This window comes from Phyllobates terribilis, unplaced genomic scaffold, assembly GCF_046119375.1.
Source record: "Phyllobates terribilis strain yellow unplaced genomic scaffold, ASM4611937v1 Scaffold_12__6_contigs__length_324123572, whole genome shotgun sequence".
In the NCBI taxonomy this organism is placed as follows: domain Eukaryota; kingdom Metazoa; phylum Chordata; class Amphibia; order Anura; family Dendrobatidae; genus Phyllobates; species Phyllobates terribilis.
Window position 1 is genome coordinate 194,669,864 of NW_027362772.1, and position 16,388 is coordinate 194,686,251.

Here is a 16,388-nt window from a genome sequence, read left to right on the forward strand (position 1 = left end):
GCTCAGTATTTTTGCCTATTTAAATGTCCATTTATTATGCCTCTTCTTTTTTTTGTGTGCATATATTTGTGTTTCTTCAGATACTTTGTTATACCGTGCCTGAGGAATAGACCTAAGAAGTCTTGAAAGTTTGCTTTGTAACATCATTTATTTTACTTTTGTTAGCGGTTAAAAAGTGTCATCATAACTACAAAATTATCTTGTTTTTCCCACTGAGAGCTATCTTTTTTCAACTGGCTAAACACAGTACCAAATCCTTTTTTTCTTTGAACACTATAGTGTTGGAATATAAACATTGTGGTGTAGTAAGAAGGACAGAGAAGAGCTAATAAAAGGAAGTAGTCTGGTGCCAAGAGAGAGTGAACCAGGCATGGAGCTTGGGCTTGTCCATAGGTGATGCATCAGTAAACTGAGAGGCCAGGGTGACTTGTTCATCAAGTCAAGTGTCAGTGAGCTGTAGGCTAGAGCAACTTGTTCATTGCAAGAGATGGGTGATGGGCTGGAGGTCACATTGAGTTTCAAAGAACCTGTTAAAATGCTGCAGCGTGGGCAATGGCATGCTTCTTTGAGACCCAAAAGAGATTGTTGATGTTGAAATGTTATCTAGCAAGGCTTTGAAAAAGTCTCTGGAGGAGATCATTATTATTATTTATTTTGCTATAAATGTGAAAACGGTGTTACAAACATAACATGTACATAACATTTTTTACAGCTAACCTGTCATCAGGATTGTGCTCAGTAAACTACATAAACTGTCAGGTTGGTGCCGTTACACTGATTAAAATGATACCTGGGTTGAGGAAATCCTTCCTGTGGTTCTTGCTTAATCTTTATTTACAGTTTGGAGATAATGATATGCTCGTGCTTCGGGTGACCTGTGGATGGGGCTTTATGTGGTGTTCTGTTCTCATATTCATCCTTAAGGCTTAAATGACAGGTCAGTGAACCTTCAGTGACCCGCCTCCTGTTTTAAATACTGTACTTGTGCAGTTCATATTGTGGTCTTTTAAAAAAATGTTTTAACTCCAGCAAAATGGCACCACGCCCGTGCATGCGCAGTAGCACTTATTGTTTGCTGATAGATACTTTGATAGATAGATAGATGTTTGCTGCGCATGTGCCACAAATTTTGTTGGAGGAAAAATTTTTTGGGCTCAAGCTAAATGGCGGCGGCGCATGCACAGTAGCATCTGTCGGCAAGCAACAGATGCTACTGCGTATGCGCGGGCACCATCTCCATTTTGTTGGAGCAAAAATATTTAGCTACAGCAAAATGGCCACAGCGCGTGCGCAGTAGCATCTATCAGCAAGCGATGGATGCTACTGCACATGCACGGCACCATTTTGCTACAGTTATGTTTTTTTTTAAAAGACAACAATATGAACTGCACAAGTACAGTATTTAAAATAGGAGGCAGGTCACTGAAGGTTCACTGACCCGTCATTGTAAGCCCATAAGGATGAATATGAGAACAGAGCACCACATAAGCCCCGACCACAGGCCGCCCCGGAGCATGAGCATTATCTCCAAACTGCAAATAAAGATTAAACAACCACAAGACGGATTTCATCAACCCCAGGTATCATTTTAATCAGTATAATAGCGCCAACCTGACACTGCATGTAGTTTACTGAGCACAATCCTGCTGACAAGTGCGCTTTAAGTATACAAATTGTCAGACAGGTACAGATGAAAGAGGACCCTGCACTCACAGGCTTACAATCTACTGGGTATTGGGGAAGGAGACAATAGGTTGGGGGAGTTGCATTGCCTCCAGTGGTAGTGAGGTGGCAGTGAGGTTATTGAAGGTTGTAGGCGGTTTTAAATTGATGAGTTTTCAGGTTTTGTTTAAAGGTTCCAAATGTGGGCGATAATTGGATGTGTTGAGTCACTGAGTTCCAGAGGATGGAAGATTCCCGGGAGAAGTCTTGGGTGAGGAATTTATGAGAGCTGAAGATATTAGGAGGGTCTTGTGAAGACCGGAGATTACATGTGTGGAGGTATCGGGAGCTTAATTTGCAGATGTATGGGGGAGACAGATTATGCACAGCCTTGTAAGTCATTGTTAGTAGTTTATACTGGTTAGGAATGGGGATGGGATGCCAGTGAAGGGTTTGGCAGAGGGGAGAGGCAGAGGACCAATGGAGGAAGTGGTGGATTAATCTGGCAGCAGAGTTAAAGAGGTTGTCCATTACGGTATGTAGTGGGCAGATCGATTTAAACCTTGGAAATAAGGCTTTCTTCAAGTACCTTGCATTTCCAAATGTGCCTGTGAGCAGCGCTATCGCTGTCCGCTCTTCCCCATCACCCCTGCAGCTGCCTCTGATGTCCGGTGATGTGATGTCAAGTTCCGGAATTGGAAGCTGACAAGGGCATCACTGAGGTGGGACCCGTCTCCTTGGGTGACTGGGTTGTGGATGGAGTTTCACCGCATGTCACAGCCCTTTATAAGGACACTGACACTACCATGTTTACACTGTAGGTGTAAGTAGGTGGAGGTGTTGCCCATGTGCCCCCTTGAAGACACGTCTATTGATATAATGTTTGTGTGTTCATTGATTTGTATTGTTAGTGATGAAGATAGTTGGCAGGGCCAGATAGAGTTAATGGTTGCGACTAGCCCACAGTGGGAGGGGCTAAAGTGAAGGGACAGAGGAAGTTTCCATCAGGAAGTCAGATAGGGTCCAGTGTGCAGTAAAAGTGGACCTATGGTTTGACTAGTGAGCAGAGCCATGTGATGTGGGTGTCCCTGATCAGGGTGGAGACTGAGGCAGCCGGAAGCAAAGAAGTCACTCCCAACCCATAATGGTTGCAATATCCTTAGTGGAACACGAGTGCTGGAGCTGGGAGCTCATTCCCGGTGTAAGTAAATTTTCTTTTCTTCTTTTATCCACATGGCTTGCCACTGTAAGTTTTTGAAACAAGCTGGGAAACTCCCATAATTTATAGTTCAAATATTATTTTGATATTCACATTTGGCATTTCCAGAGTTTATGAAAGGTATTAGGAATGATAGTTTAGACTAGTTCTTCATGTGTAGAGAGATTTTGTGGGGATTTTTTTTTAGTGTTTTTAAAGATTTTTCCCTTTTAGTACAAAAGGTGGAGTTTAGGAATGCCTTTTTGTGCATGTTTTTAAGCATATTTGCCATAGTGTTTGCAATGTATGCTATATATGATATTCATATTGTGTGGGAGTGCAGCCATCTGACACTGATAGGGAGGATATGAACATTATTGTTCATTGCTTTGTGGATAGTTGTGTAATGTCAATATTGAAATGGCCCATCAATATGTGAGCACAATGGAGTTTTCTCCAATATCACAATTCAATTAGTCCCCATTAAAAATGATAAGTGAAAATAACTTTTAGTAAAGTTGTGACAGCATTCCCCAGTTGTGACAGACTATTGTCTAGTCCTTGTTATTTCTGGTTTCCAGTGAACAGTAATTGACTCTGGCTCATTTGACGTTACATTCCTTATTACGTTATATGTAACTCTACAACTCCTGGTTCTAAAAATACCTAGATTTCCTGAAGAATACATGCTTATGAAACTGACAAAAAATTGGCCTTAATCATCAAAGTCTTTACGCCAGAAAACTAGTGTAAAAGCATGGAAAAGTGTCAAAATTTCTGTGCAACATGAGGCTGTTCACAATTTTGTTTCTTTTGGCGTTTCCACACTGACAAAGTGGGTGGAGCTGGGGCATCACGAACCCCCTCGTTAAATTCATGACGAGATGTGATGTCCCTTGCACCAGGGGTGGGATTCAATTTTTTAACAACAGGTTCCCTGTTTGCGTTAGCAAACCATGCCCATGCAAAAGCTATGCCTATTTGAAGGACACACCCATTTTGATAGCCGCACCATTTTCACTTGCACAATCTTTCTTCAACCAAAATCTCTCTTTCTTCAACTGTACTGAATCCTGCATTGAGCAGGGGGTTGAACACTATGACCCTGGAGGTACTTTCAACTCTAACATTCTATGTTTCTATTATCACGACATAGTAACCGAATAATACCACATGCAAGAGACAAATACAGCCACATTGTAACCAGACCAGATATTACCACCACATAGTGAATGAATAATGCCACATACAAGGGAGAAATACTACCACACCATGACCAGACCACTCATTACCACCACATAGTGACTGAATATTACCACATAAAAGTGACAAATACCGCCATGCCATTACCAGACCACATATAACCATGGCACAGTGACAGAATAATATAACACACATGGGAAAAATATCGCTACACCATGACTAGATCACATATTACCACTACACAGTGACTGAATATTACCAAATTAAAGGGACAAATACCGCCACACCATGACCAGACCACTTAATACCACATGACTGAATAGTACCACATACAAGGGACAAACACCGCTACACCATGACCAGATCACATATTACCACCACACAGTGACCGAATACTACAATACTGACCATTAATAAAAACCACTAATAACATCACCGCTGACATTATACATAGCTCTGTATATATAGTATAATGTACAGGTAAAACAGAGATCACCGATGACATTATACACAAGAACTCTATATTGTGTATAGGGTACAGGTAATACACTGATCACCAGTGATATTATATACAGGAACTCTGTATATAGTATATAGTATAAGTGTACAGGTAATACAGTGATAACCAGTGACATTATACACAGGAGCTCTGTATGAAGTATACAGTGATAACCGGTGACATTATACACATGAGCTCTGTATATAGTGTATAATATACAGGTAATACAGTGATCACCTGTGACTTTATACACAGGAGCTCTGTATATAGTGTATAGAGTAGAGCTAATACAGGGATCACTGGTGACATTATACACAGGATCTCTGTATATAGTGTCAATGTACAGGTAATACAGGGAACATCAGTGACATCATAAACAGAAGCTATTAATAGCTATTATCCAATTTTAATTAGCTATTATTTCCACAGGACCCAGGAGAACCCCCTGAATCCCACCCCTGCCTTACACCACAAATCTGACTCCAGTCACTGACTTCAGTGAAAGCCCCATTGGAGGCTGGCAGACTCTAGCATAAGGGTATATGCATATGGCATCTTTAATAGACTACCGCTTCCTACTTCTTTTTTGGTGACGTTTCATTTAAGAATCCTAGTGCATGCTGGGATACTCAAATGAAGCTTCATCAGGGGGCAGAGGCTGCAGTCACTGCCACAGTCTCCTCCTCCCAGAAACAAAGCGTCATAGAAGATCTTCATTTCAGGGGTTGGACTAGGCTCTGTTCAATCTGCGATATGCAGGCAGCGACGCTGGTCTCTGCACACTGGGTATTCTGACACTGCATACTGACAGTGCACTCTGTTGCCAGCTTGTTACTACTGATCTGAATAGGTGAGAGAGTGCGCTGTCATTGTGCACATCGCACAGGGATTAGCCCAGTCCTGAAACAAAGGTCACCGATGGCGGTTCGTTTCAGGGAGGGGGCAGAGGTTGCAGCAGTGACCGCCACCTCTCCCCCCTGATGATGCTTCATTTGAGTATCTCAGCATGCACTGGGATTCTCAAACGAAGTGCCATAAAAAAGGAGTAAAAAAAAAAGAAAAGAAAAGCAGTTAGATAGTGTAGTTAGGGAAGCATAAGGAATTTATAATTAAAGTATATTAGAAAATAGTTTAGGTGATGGCATTAAATAGATGGGGATTTAGGAAAAAAATTAATTTGAATTTCGGACCACCCCTTTAATGTCTGCTGCTGAGAATATCTGTTTATTCCCAGCTGCATTTTCTCTGTACACATAGCTCCCACTGCAGTAGTTACAAAGGTGAAAAAGGAAGCAAAAACAAGCCTAGAGGAGTAGAGGAAGTTAGAACTGCATAACTACTTTGCTAGGAAACACTAATAGGTGATTTTATGTAACAAGAGAATGATTGATAAAAACAGTTATTTCCGGATTTTTGCATGATAAAGGTCTGCAGCTGTCCTACTGTGCGCTGTGGAGAGCCAGTACAGAGGTACTGTAACACTCTGTGTGAGAGCCAGTAGCTACATCAGGCTTGTAAAGACATGAAATTCATCCTGCCTGTCTGTAACTGTAGATGGATCGGTCTTGACAATAGGTAGTGGACAGCAAGTTGTAAAGAAGTGAGATAGCTAGTGGTCATACCTTTAGAGCAATTTTCCACTCAACATTTTTAATAATAATGATATTTTTTTATTTATATAGTGCCAACATATTCTGCAGCACTTTACAATCGTCGCTGTCCCCATTGGGGCTCACAATCTAGATTCCTTATCAGTATGTGCTTGGGGTGTGGAAGGAAACCGGAGAACCCGGAGGAAACCCACACAGACATGAGGAGAACATACAAACTCCTTACAGATGTTGTCCTTGGTGGGATTTGAACCCAGGACCCCAGCGCTGCAAGGCTTAATAATGAAAGTATATTACATTTTTGATAGTATCTACATTGACAATTTAATGTGGATACATTTTTTGAAACAACAATTACGATTGAAATACTTGGATGGAATAAGTAGGAAAAATTATAAGACTCTTCTTTTTCATACATTAAATGGGATGTCTGGGCGAAAATAAAAATTTCTTATGGGTTCAGATCTGTAAAAAACAACTAATTAATAAATACCTACCGTCACCTACCTGAATCCAGTGTATGCTGCCTAGTGGTCTGCGCTGACACAGAGAAGAGGTTACTGTATCACCTAACTGCTGCCCTCTGTGACTGTCTGCAGCGGTTAAGAGACTTGAGTAGCGCATCATCGGTTGTTTTTCTGAGGATGTCACGTCACCTGACTGCTACTGCCATTCATGGGCTGTAGGGGTCCTGCTGCTGCTGAAAAGGTGACATCTTCTTGTTTTGTGTCAGTGCAGACTACAGTGTGACCTGCATTGGATTATGTTTTTTTTGTTGAGTTTACTCTTTGTACCTCAAGGATCCAAATTAATGATTATCTTTTTTTGGCATCCTGAATGACTTTTTAATGACATTTTATGTAGGAGCAAATTAGTCCGAGGGATATACATACAGTTATATGAAAAAGTTTGGGCACCCCTATTAATCTTAAGCTTAATGTTTTATTAAAATTGATGTTTTTGCAACAGCTATTTCAGTTTGATATATGTAATAACTGTTGGACACAGTAATGTTTCTGCCTTGAAATGAGGTTTATTGTACTAACAGAAAATGTGCAATCTGCATTCAAACAAAATTTGACAGGTGCATAAGTATGGGCACCCTTGTCATTTTCTTGTTTTAAATACTCCTACCTACTTTTTACTGACTTACTAAAGCACCTCTTTTGGTTTTGTAACCTCATTGAGCTTTGCACTTCATAGCCAGGTGTATGCAATCATGAGAAAATCTACTTAAAGTGGCCACTTGCAAGTTGTTCTCCTGTTTGAATCTCCTCTGAAGAGTGGCATCATGGGCTCCTCAAAACAACTGTCAAATGATCTGAAAACAAAGATTATTCAACATAGTTGTTCAGGGGAAGGATACAAAAAGCTGTCTCAGAGATTTAACCTGTCAGTTTCCACTGTGAGGAACATAGTAAGGAAATGGAAGAACACAGGGACAGTTCTTGTTATGGCCAGAAGTGGCAGACCAAGAAAAACAACAGAAAGGCAGAGAAGAAGAATGGTGAGATCATTCAAGGACAATCCTCAGACCACCTCCAGAGAGCTGCAGCATCAACTTGCTGCAGATGGTGTCACTGTGCATCGGTCAACTATACAACGCACTTTGCACAAGGAGAAGCTGTATGGGAGAGTGATGCGAAAGAAGCCGTTTCTGCAAGCACGCCACAAACAGAGTCGGCTGGGGTATGCAAAAGCACATTTAGAGAAGCCAATTTCTTTTTGGAAGAAGGTCCTGTGGACTGATGAAACCAAGATTGAGTTGTTTGGTCATACAAAAAGGCGTTATGCATGGCGGCAAAAAAACACAGCATTCCAAGAAAAACACTTGCTACCCACAGTAAAATTTGGTGGATGTTCCATCATGCTTTGGGGCTGTGTGGCCAATGCCGGCACCGGGAATCTTGTTAAAGGTGAGGGACGCATGGATTCCACTCAGTATCAGCAGATTCTTGACAATAATGTTCAAGAATCAGTGATAAAGTTGAAGTTACGCAGGGGATGGATCTTTCAGCAAGACAATGATCCAAAACACCGCTCCAAATCTACTTAGGCATTCATGCAGAGGAACAATTACAATGTTCTGGAATGGCCATCCCAGTCCCCAGACCTGAATATCATTGAACATCTGTGGGATCATTTGAAGAGGGCTGTCCATGCTCGGCGACCACCAAACTTAACTGAACTGGAATTGTTTTGTAAAGAGGAATGGTCAAAAATACCTTCATCCAGGATCCAGGAAATCATTAAAAGCTACAGGAAGCGACTAGAGGCTGTTATTTTTGCAAAAGGAGGATCTACTAAATATTAATGTCACTTTTCTGGTGAGGTGCCCATACTTATGCACCTGTCAAATTTTGTTTGAATGCAGATTGCACATTTTCTGTTAGTACAATAAACCTCATTTCAAGGCAGAAACATTACTGTGTCCAACAGTTATTACACATATCAAACTGAAATAGCTGTTGCAAAAACACCAATTTTTATAAAACATTAAGCTTAAGATTAATAGGGGTGCCCAAACTTTTTCATATAACTGTATGTTTCTGAGTTTACAGGATGTATCTTAAGCAAAGACTTTGCCCATGACAATTTTGACCATACCTGTTGCACGGCCAAGGTTCACCAGGTGCTACATCACAGCACAATACAAGTGAATGAGGTCTCATTGCGACCACAAGGGAACTATGGATTATTGGTAACTTGCCTGTCACAGTCAAAGTTGCAAAAGTCGCCGTGTAGCCCCAGCCTAAGGTTTTCTGCTACTCAGAGATGAATGTGGTCACATGGACAAACCAAGAAGTAGAGGAAAATGCATAAACCATGTACTTAAAGGGGGATAGAGAGGGGCAAACTTTCAAATAAATATTAAAAAGCTGTCACTTAGGTAAATAAAAGTTTGTATATACAGTATTGTGTGAAAGTTTTAGGCAGGTTTGGAAAAAATGTTGTAAAGTAAGAATTCTTTTAAAAATAAAAGGGTTAATGGTTTCTTTTAAATCAATTAACAAAATACAAAGTGACTGAACAAAAGAGAAATGTAAAGCAAATCAATGTTTTATGTGAATTCACTATACCTTCAAGCAGCATGAATTCTTCTACGTACACTTGTAACTTGTGCAAGGTTTTCAAAGGAACTTGGTAGAGAGGTTGTTACAAACATCTTGGAGAAGTGACCACAGATCTTCTGCAGATGTCATCTGTGCAAATCCTTCTGTCTCTTGATGTAATCCCTGACAGACTGGGTGATGTTGAGATCAGGGCTCTGTGGGGCCATATTATGACTTCCAGAACTCCTTGTTCTTCTTTACACTGAATATAGTTTTTAATGACATTGGATGTACGTTGTCGGTCATTGTCCTGCTGCAGAAACTCCCCTCAAGTAACCCCAGACCCTTCAAGGAACTCATCTGCAGGCTTGGGAAGCATCTTGAACCCACAGGTGCTTTACAGAATTTTAATTATGCCGGGGAAATGAAAAAGTATTATTTTTCCTCTAAGATTTTATTTTCGCCTCAACTTTTTCATTTACAGAGCCCCTGAGGTGCCAGAACAGCAGGGCTTTAAAGGGAAGGAGCGCTATTTGACTTTTATCACTCAATTTTGGCTAGAATACATTGCGGATCCATGTCGCATTTGAAAAGCCCCTGAGGTGCTAAAACAGCATAAATGACCCCACTTTGGAAATTAAACTCCTCCATGAATTGTTGTTTGGGTACAGTTACTATTTTGGCCTACAGCTGTTTTCCAGAGAAAAAAGCATGGAGTGGATGTTGCAGAGTGAAAATTGCTAATATGCTACCTGAGTGCCAAATACATTGTGCCCCTTTTGTGCTTCTGAAGACAAACACCCTGTAAGATATTAAGTGGGTTCTTCTTGCTACAATAATGCCATACATGTGAATGTATGCACACTGGAGCTCACCATGGATGGGGTCATTTGGATTTGGGAGCAGAGATTTCACAGGATTTGATTTTGGGAAGGGGAATCATGTTGCTCTTCGGAGCTTTTGAAAGCTTCCATATTTCCTTTCACAGATGACAGACCTGAGTGGGGTCTAAATTTTTGCTGGATAAGTTGAATTTTTTATCAGTATCATTTTGGGGTAGATAACATTGGTTTATCGTTTTTAAATCTAGTTTCACATTTATCCTATACTTTATACTATGTGTTTACATCAGGAGTATTGTCTAGATCCTCCAAAAATTAGATTCAGATAAAAAAACTCAAAGGAACCATTAACCATAATGGGACAGATTGAGTCACTTGCACTCTGTCTGGCCTCTGTTCCAGTGATGTCCGTCTTTTTAGACATCCTCAAAACTGTAATTAATCCTACTTTTGTGTGCTGAAACGAAACCTAAAAAGGTGGACACTACTGGAACAGAGGCAGACAAATTTGAAAGTGACTCTTTTCACGCATTATTGTGAATGGTTCTGCTGTGGGTTTTGTCTGAATTGCATTTTTGGGTATTTAGATAAAAACCCCGAGATAAGTGTTCAGCGAACAAAATAATTGCTTTCATTTATTTATTTTTTACACCATGTGCCATGTTGTATAAGTGTCCTTCGTGTCAGTATGTTTACATCAATACCAGACTTACTGTATATATTTTTAATATTTTGCAACTTTTGAACACTAAAAAATATTTTTTAAATAAAATATTGCTATTTAGACACCATATTCTGAGAGCTATAACTTTTTTATTTTTCTGCCGACAGAGCCATATGTGGGATTGTCTTTTGCAGGGTGAGTTGACGTTTTTAATGATACCATTTTCTTTAAACATGCGATTTTTTTTATCACTTTTTATTGCATTTTTTTGTGTCAGTTGGATGAAAAAGCTAAAATTTTGGTGTGCTTTTTAATTTATTTTTACAGTGCTTGACGTACAGAATAAATAATTTGACAGTTTTATAGTTAAAGTTTTTCTCAATGTGGCGATACTGATGATGTGGATATTTTTTTTAATTTATTGTTGCTTTTATACAAAAGCCATGTTTTTGTAGTAAAAAATTCTTGGTGATTTTTTTTTCATGCTTTGTGTGGTTTTCCTTTGACATTTTTATTATTTTATTGAACTTTTTGTTATAAAGTTTTACTTAGTTCCACTACGGGACTTGGAATATTTTTCATTTTGATGGCTGGTCTGCAATACTTCTGTAATGCAATGAATGAGAACGGTAAGTTTTACACCGATATCCTGGTAAACCCTGCTTATGACAAGGCCTAATAGCCACTGTACTCCATACATACAATGAATACCACCCAAAGAAAAGATAGGTGCATATAGTCTCTAAAAATTCATAATTTTTTATTGAAAATTAATAATTAAAAAAACATATGTTCAACAGAGAATGCAATGGAGGACCACATGATGCATCAACATAATTATATCTTACAATGCTATTTAGCTTAAAGAGAGATGTATACCTCACCCAAGTGTCTGCACTTTCACTGACTCATGTAAGTATCTGAATAGTGCAACAAAGTGCTGCCTTATTTGAACTGATAGTACTAATTGCTTTAAATGATAGACAATAAAAATGAAATGACTTACATATTTTTGCAGCTTTTTGGAGGTGGAAATGTCATTCTCCAGCAGGACTTGGCACCTGTCTACACTGCCAAAAGTACCAATACCTGGTTTACAAACAACAGTATCACTGTGCTCGATTGGCCAGCAAACTCACCTGACCGTAACCCCATAGAGAATCTATTATAGAGAATCTATGGGGTATTGTCAAGAGGAAGATGAGAAACACCAGACCCAACAATGCAGACGAACTGAAGGCTGCTATCAAAGCAACCTGGGCTTCCATAGCACCTCAGCAGTGCCACAGGCTGATCGCCTCCATGCCACGCCACATTGATGCAGTAATTGATGCAGAAGGAGCCCCGACCAAGTATTGAGTGCATTTACGGAACATACATCTCAGTAGGATAACATTTCGGATTTTAAAAACATTTTTCAAGCTGTTGCTATAAAGTATTCTAATTTACTGAGATAATGACTTTTGTGTTCTCATTGGCTGTAAGCTATGATCATCAACATTAACAGAAATAAACACTTGAAATAGATCACTCTGTTTGTAATGACGCCATATAATATGAGTTTCACTTTTTGTATTGAAGAACTGAATTAACTTTTTGATGATATTCTAATTTTGTGAGAAGCACATGTATATGTTTTTTAATTATTACTTTTCAATGAAAATTAAGCACCTATCTTTTCTCTGGGTGGTATTCATTGTTCAGGTTCATCTTTAGCAATTAATAGAGAATGTACATGCTCTATATGTTGGTACCAATAGATACAATGTACAGTGAAAAAAGAAGGATACTGCTTGGAAACTTTTCCTGTTGGATCCATCAAATGGAGGCTTATAAGGTCATGTTTTAAATATACAGATATCATAGAACTACCATGTAGTAATGTGATCTGATATACACATATGCACATTCATTTTTTACCTACACACATTTGCACATACACTGCAGAAAGTCATGTACACATATGGACATCCACTACATACACATGTATCATATATAGACATATATATCATACAGGGGCGGACACTGACTGCTTGGAAGAAATGTGTCTGGGCTCCCACCTTTTATGGCGACAAAACTACAGATGTATATATAGCCACACACAGATATACAGTATACCTCTTACATAGCCTCCTTTATTATGTATATTGCCGTCCCTTATTACACAGTGCCCTCTCTTGTTATGTACAGCACCGTCCCTTACATACTGGATTATTTATAGCCCCCTGTCTTTATTACATACCGCCTTCTCTTCTTAGATATATAATGCAATGCCGGCTGATGGAGCATGGGAAAGCTTCTTTTCTTATGGAGGAGCTGATGGACTGGTCTTCTGATCGCCGGCTGCTCCATCAGCAGACATTATATATCTAGCAAGAGACGACTATGTAATAAAAGAGGTCGCTGTGACAGACAAAATAACAAGAATATGCTATGTAAGGGACAACACTGTACATAACAGCAGAGGAAGCTATATATAACTAGAGAGGATGGCACGTAATAAAGGAGGGTGTTATACATAATAAAAGATGAAACTATATAACTAAGGATGGTGCTATACATAATAAGTGAGTACACTATATACTAAGAGACTGTGCTATACATAATAAAGCTACATTCCTGCATTTGTGTGCAGTGTCGATGTGCTGTTTTACAGACGCATTGAGCAGGTCCTATTTTAATCCTCAAAATCGGATCAGAACAGGACATTCTCGGACCCTCACAGATCTCATTCTCAGATCCGTTATTTTCATGGATGTGTGAATGGATCTATAAAACTCTACGAGTCCGTGGACCATCCGATAAAAAAATCTGCCAGCACACGGACATTTCAAACAAATGTGAGAATGCAGCCTAAGGGTTTTTACCAATAACATTATCACTCCAAGTCACACAGTGCAGATACAGAATAATATTTACATCCAGGCACTTACTGCTGACGTCTCATCTGATCAGAGTCAGTTTCTGCTGTTTCTTCTCCATCTGGTCAGACCTTCATGTCGACATCTCCCAGCCATGACTCATCTTGTCACGATGATCAGTGCAGCCCTAAAAAAACCAAGGTCACATATATTGTATATATACATGCGTTTCACCCGCACTGCACCCCTGAATACAGATATGTACCCACCCCATTAATATTAGCCATGCACCAATCAAAATATAAAGTGATAAGCAGCACTGTGCCCCCCATTAACTGTAATCTCCACCGGCCAATAATATAAATTATTCAGCCTCTGTGACTCTCCCCATTTAACTGTAAGGCTATGTGCATATGGAAAATATACAAGGCTTTAGAGTACAAGCTAAGTGAAACCCCCATCATTGCTCTCTCCCAGCACCCCCATCATTGCTCTCTCCCAGCACCCCCATCATTGCTGTCTCCCAGCACCCCCATCATTACTCTCTCCCAGCACCCCCTTCATTGCTCTCTCCCAGCACCTCCATCATTGCTCTCTCCCAGCACCTCCATCATTGCTCATTCCAGCATCCTCATCATTGCTCTTTCCCAGCACCCTCATCATTGCTCTCTCCCAGCACCCCCATCATTGCTCTCTCCCAGCACCTCCATCATTGCTGTCTCCAAGCACCCCATCATTGCTCTCTCCCAGCACCCCCATCATTGCTCTCTCCCAGCACCTCCATCAATGCTCTCTCCTAGCACCCCCATCATTGCTCTCTCCCAGCACCCTCATCATTGCTCTCTCCCAGCACACTCATCATTGTTCTCTCCCAGCACCCTCATCATTGCTCTCTCCCAGCACCTCCATCATTGCTCTTTCCCAGCACCCCATCATTGCTCTCTCCTAGCACCCCCATCATTGGTCTCTCCCAGCACTTCCATCATTGCTCTCTCCTAGCACCTCCATCATTGCTCTCTCCCAGCACCCCCATCATTGCTCTCTCCCAGCACTTCCATCATTGCTCTCTCCTAGCACCTCCATCATTGCTCTCTCCCAGCACCCCCATCATTTCTCTCCCCATCCTCATCATTGCTTTCTCCCAGCAACCCGTCATTGCTCTCCCTATCCTCATCATTGCTCTCTCCCAGCAACCCGTCATTGCTCTCCCCATCCTCATCAATGCTTTCTCCCAGCAACCCGTCATTGTTCTCCCTATCCTCAACATTGCTCTCCCCAGCCCCATCATTGCTCTCCCCATCGCCACAATCCCCATCATTGCTCTCCCCATCGCCATCATCCCCATCATTGCTCTCCCCATCCTCACCATTGCTCTCCCCCACCTCCCCTCATTCTCCTGTTCCTCTCCCCAGTGTTTCAGTAAAAAAAAACAACAGAAAAAGCAACTTAGCTCTCAGCCCACTCCCCTGCAGAATCCTAATTGACGGTAACTTTCTCCCTGACTCAGGCACGCGCTGCATGATGACGTCATCAAGCTGCACGCATCTGTGTCAGGGAGGAAGCACCAGGCAGGAAACAGAGGACGGATCCCTCAGCTCCGCTGCCGTTTTCCTCCTGTAGGCTGTGGAGCTGGAGGGATCGCTCCCTGCCCATCGCACATGAGAGGGCAATCTGGCCATGGGCCCTCTGGAGCTTTGGGCTCCAAGAAGCAAGCAAGATTGCCCTTAATATTAGCCACCCGACAAGGGACCCGGCTGCACCGGTGGTATGTCCACCCTTGATATCATATATATATCAGGAGCAGACACAAACAGCAGAAGACCCTTGTACAAGAAAGATATATGGGCCCTTTGCAGTACAATAGCTGATCATAATGCACAATTCCACCTGCCTTGGAGGTAAAAGTGACCCCGTGTGCAGTTCACTTGGAAAACCCCTACCTCTATGACTACTTAGCGCCCATTTTGTAAGCAGTTGCTTTATTGTGCCACCAATATACGTGGGTGAGATGTGTCTGAGGGATGTGAGCACAGATCTCTGTATAAGCAATGGCAGATAGTGTTAACCTGTGCTCCTATTCTTTATCAGCTGCACGTGGTAGTCCGGAAGGATGATGCAGTGATGAATTCAACAGGTTTTATTCACAGTATATTGATGAGATGAGGTAAGATGTCAGGGAAGATGAAGGGATGAAGATGAGGTAGAAGTTAGAACTGCAGGTTAGAGCTGAGATTAGAGAAGCAAGTTAGAGGTAGAGGTTGTCCAAGATGGCACTGACCACAAGAAGGAAGCGAGGGAAAAGATAGGAGGAGTTGCAGAAAGAAAAGGTATTATGGGAAAAACACAGTAATAATACATGAACAACATATTATAACAACGGCCAGTAGATGGCAGCAAAGTACAACAAATACAATAGATGGTAGAAGTAAACCATATAACATTAGGCAAATGTCCCAAAATGGCTGAAAGTCTTTTCAGATAATTAGCTGAACAGCACATGCTTATTTAGAGCTCATCAACTGCTCCTATGATGGCTCAGTCTTGATCTGTATAACAGTATCACCACTCCATTTCAGAGGTTCACTTTAAATCACAAGGTGCAAAGGTTTCTGCAGACCACAATTACAGCACAACTGTCACACAGGCCATTAGCAGTTCCAGTAGGCTCTACACCAGGACTATGCACAATGCACACTCTCCCTCTGTAGACGTCAAACCTGGCAGCGCAGCGCACAGGGCATCACAATTCATGCCCAGAGAACCTGCAAGATAATAGCATCCAAAACATCACAGGTA

At 41.0% G+C, this 16,388-nt stretch overlaps 1 protein-coding gene across 3 annotated transcripts in view; it reads left to right on the forward strand.

Annotated features, from left to right (window-relative positions):
- The window catches only part of SHISA7 (shisa family member 7), a 300,898-nt gene that overhangs the window by 67,669 nt on the left and 216,841 nt on the right, over positions 1-16,388 (forward strand). For 2 of the 3 annotated variants that reach the window (XM_073656548.1, XM_073656550.1), the window contains exon 2: positions 10,899-10,926. The exons of the other annotated variant lie outside the window; for it this stretch is intronic. The gene's annotated coding sequence lies outside the window, so the exon portion shown is untranslated. The remainder of the gene's footprint in view (positions 1-10,898; positions 10,927-16,388) is intronic. 3 annotated transcript variants of the gene reach the window in all.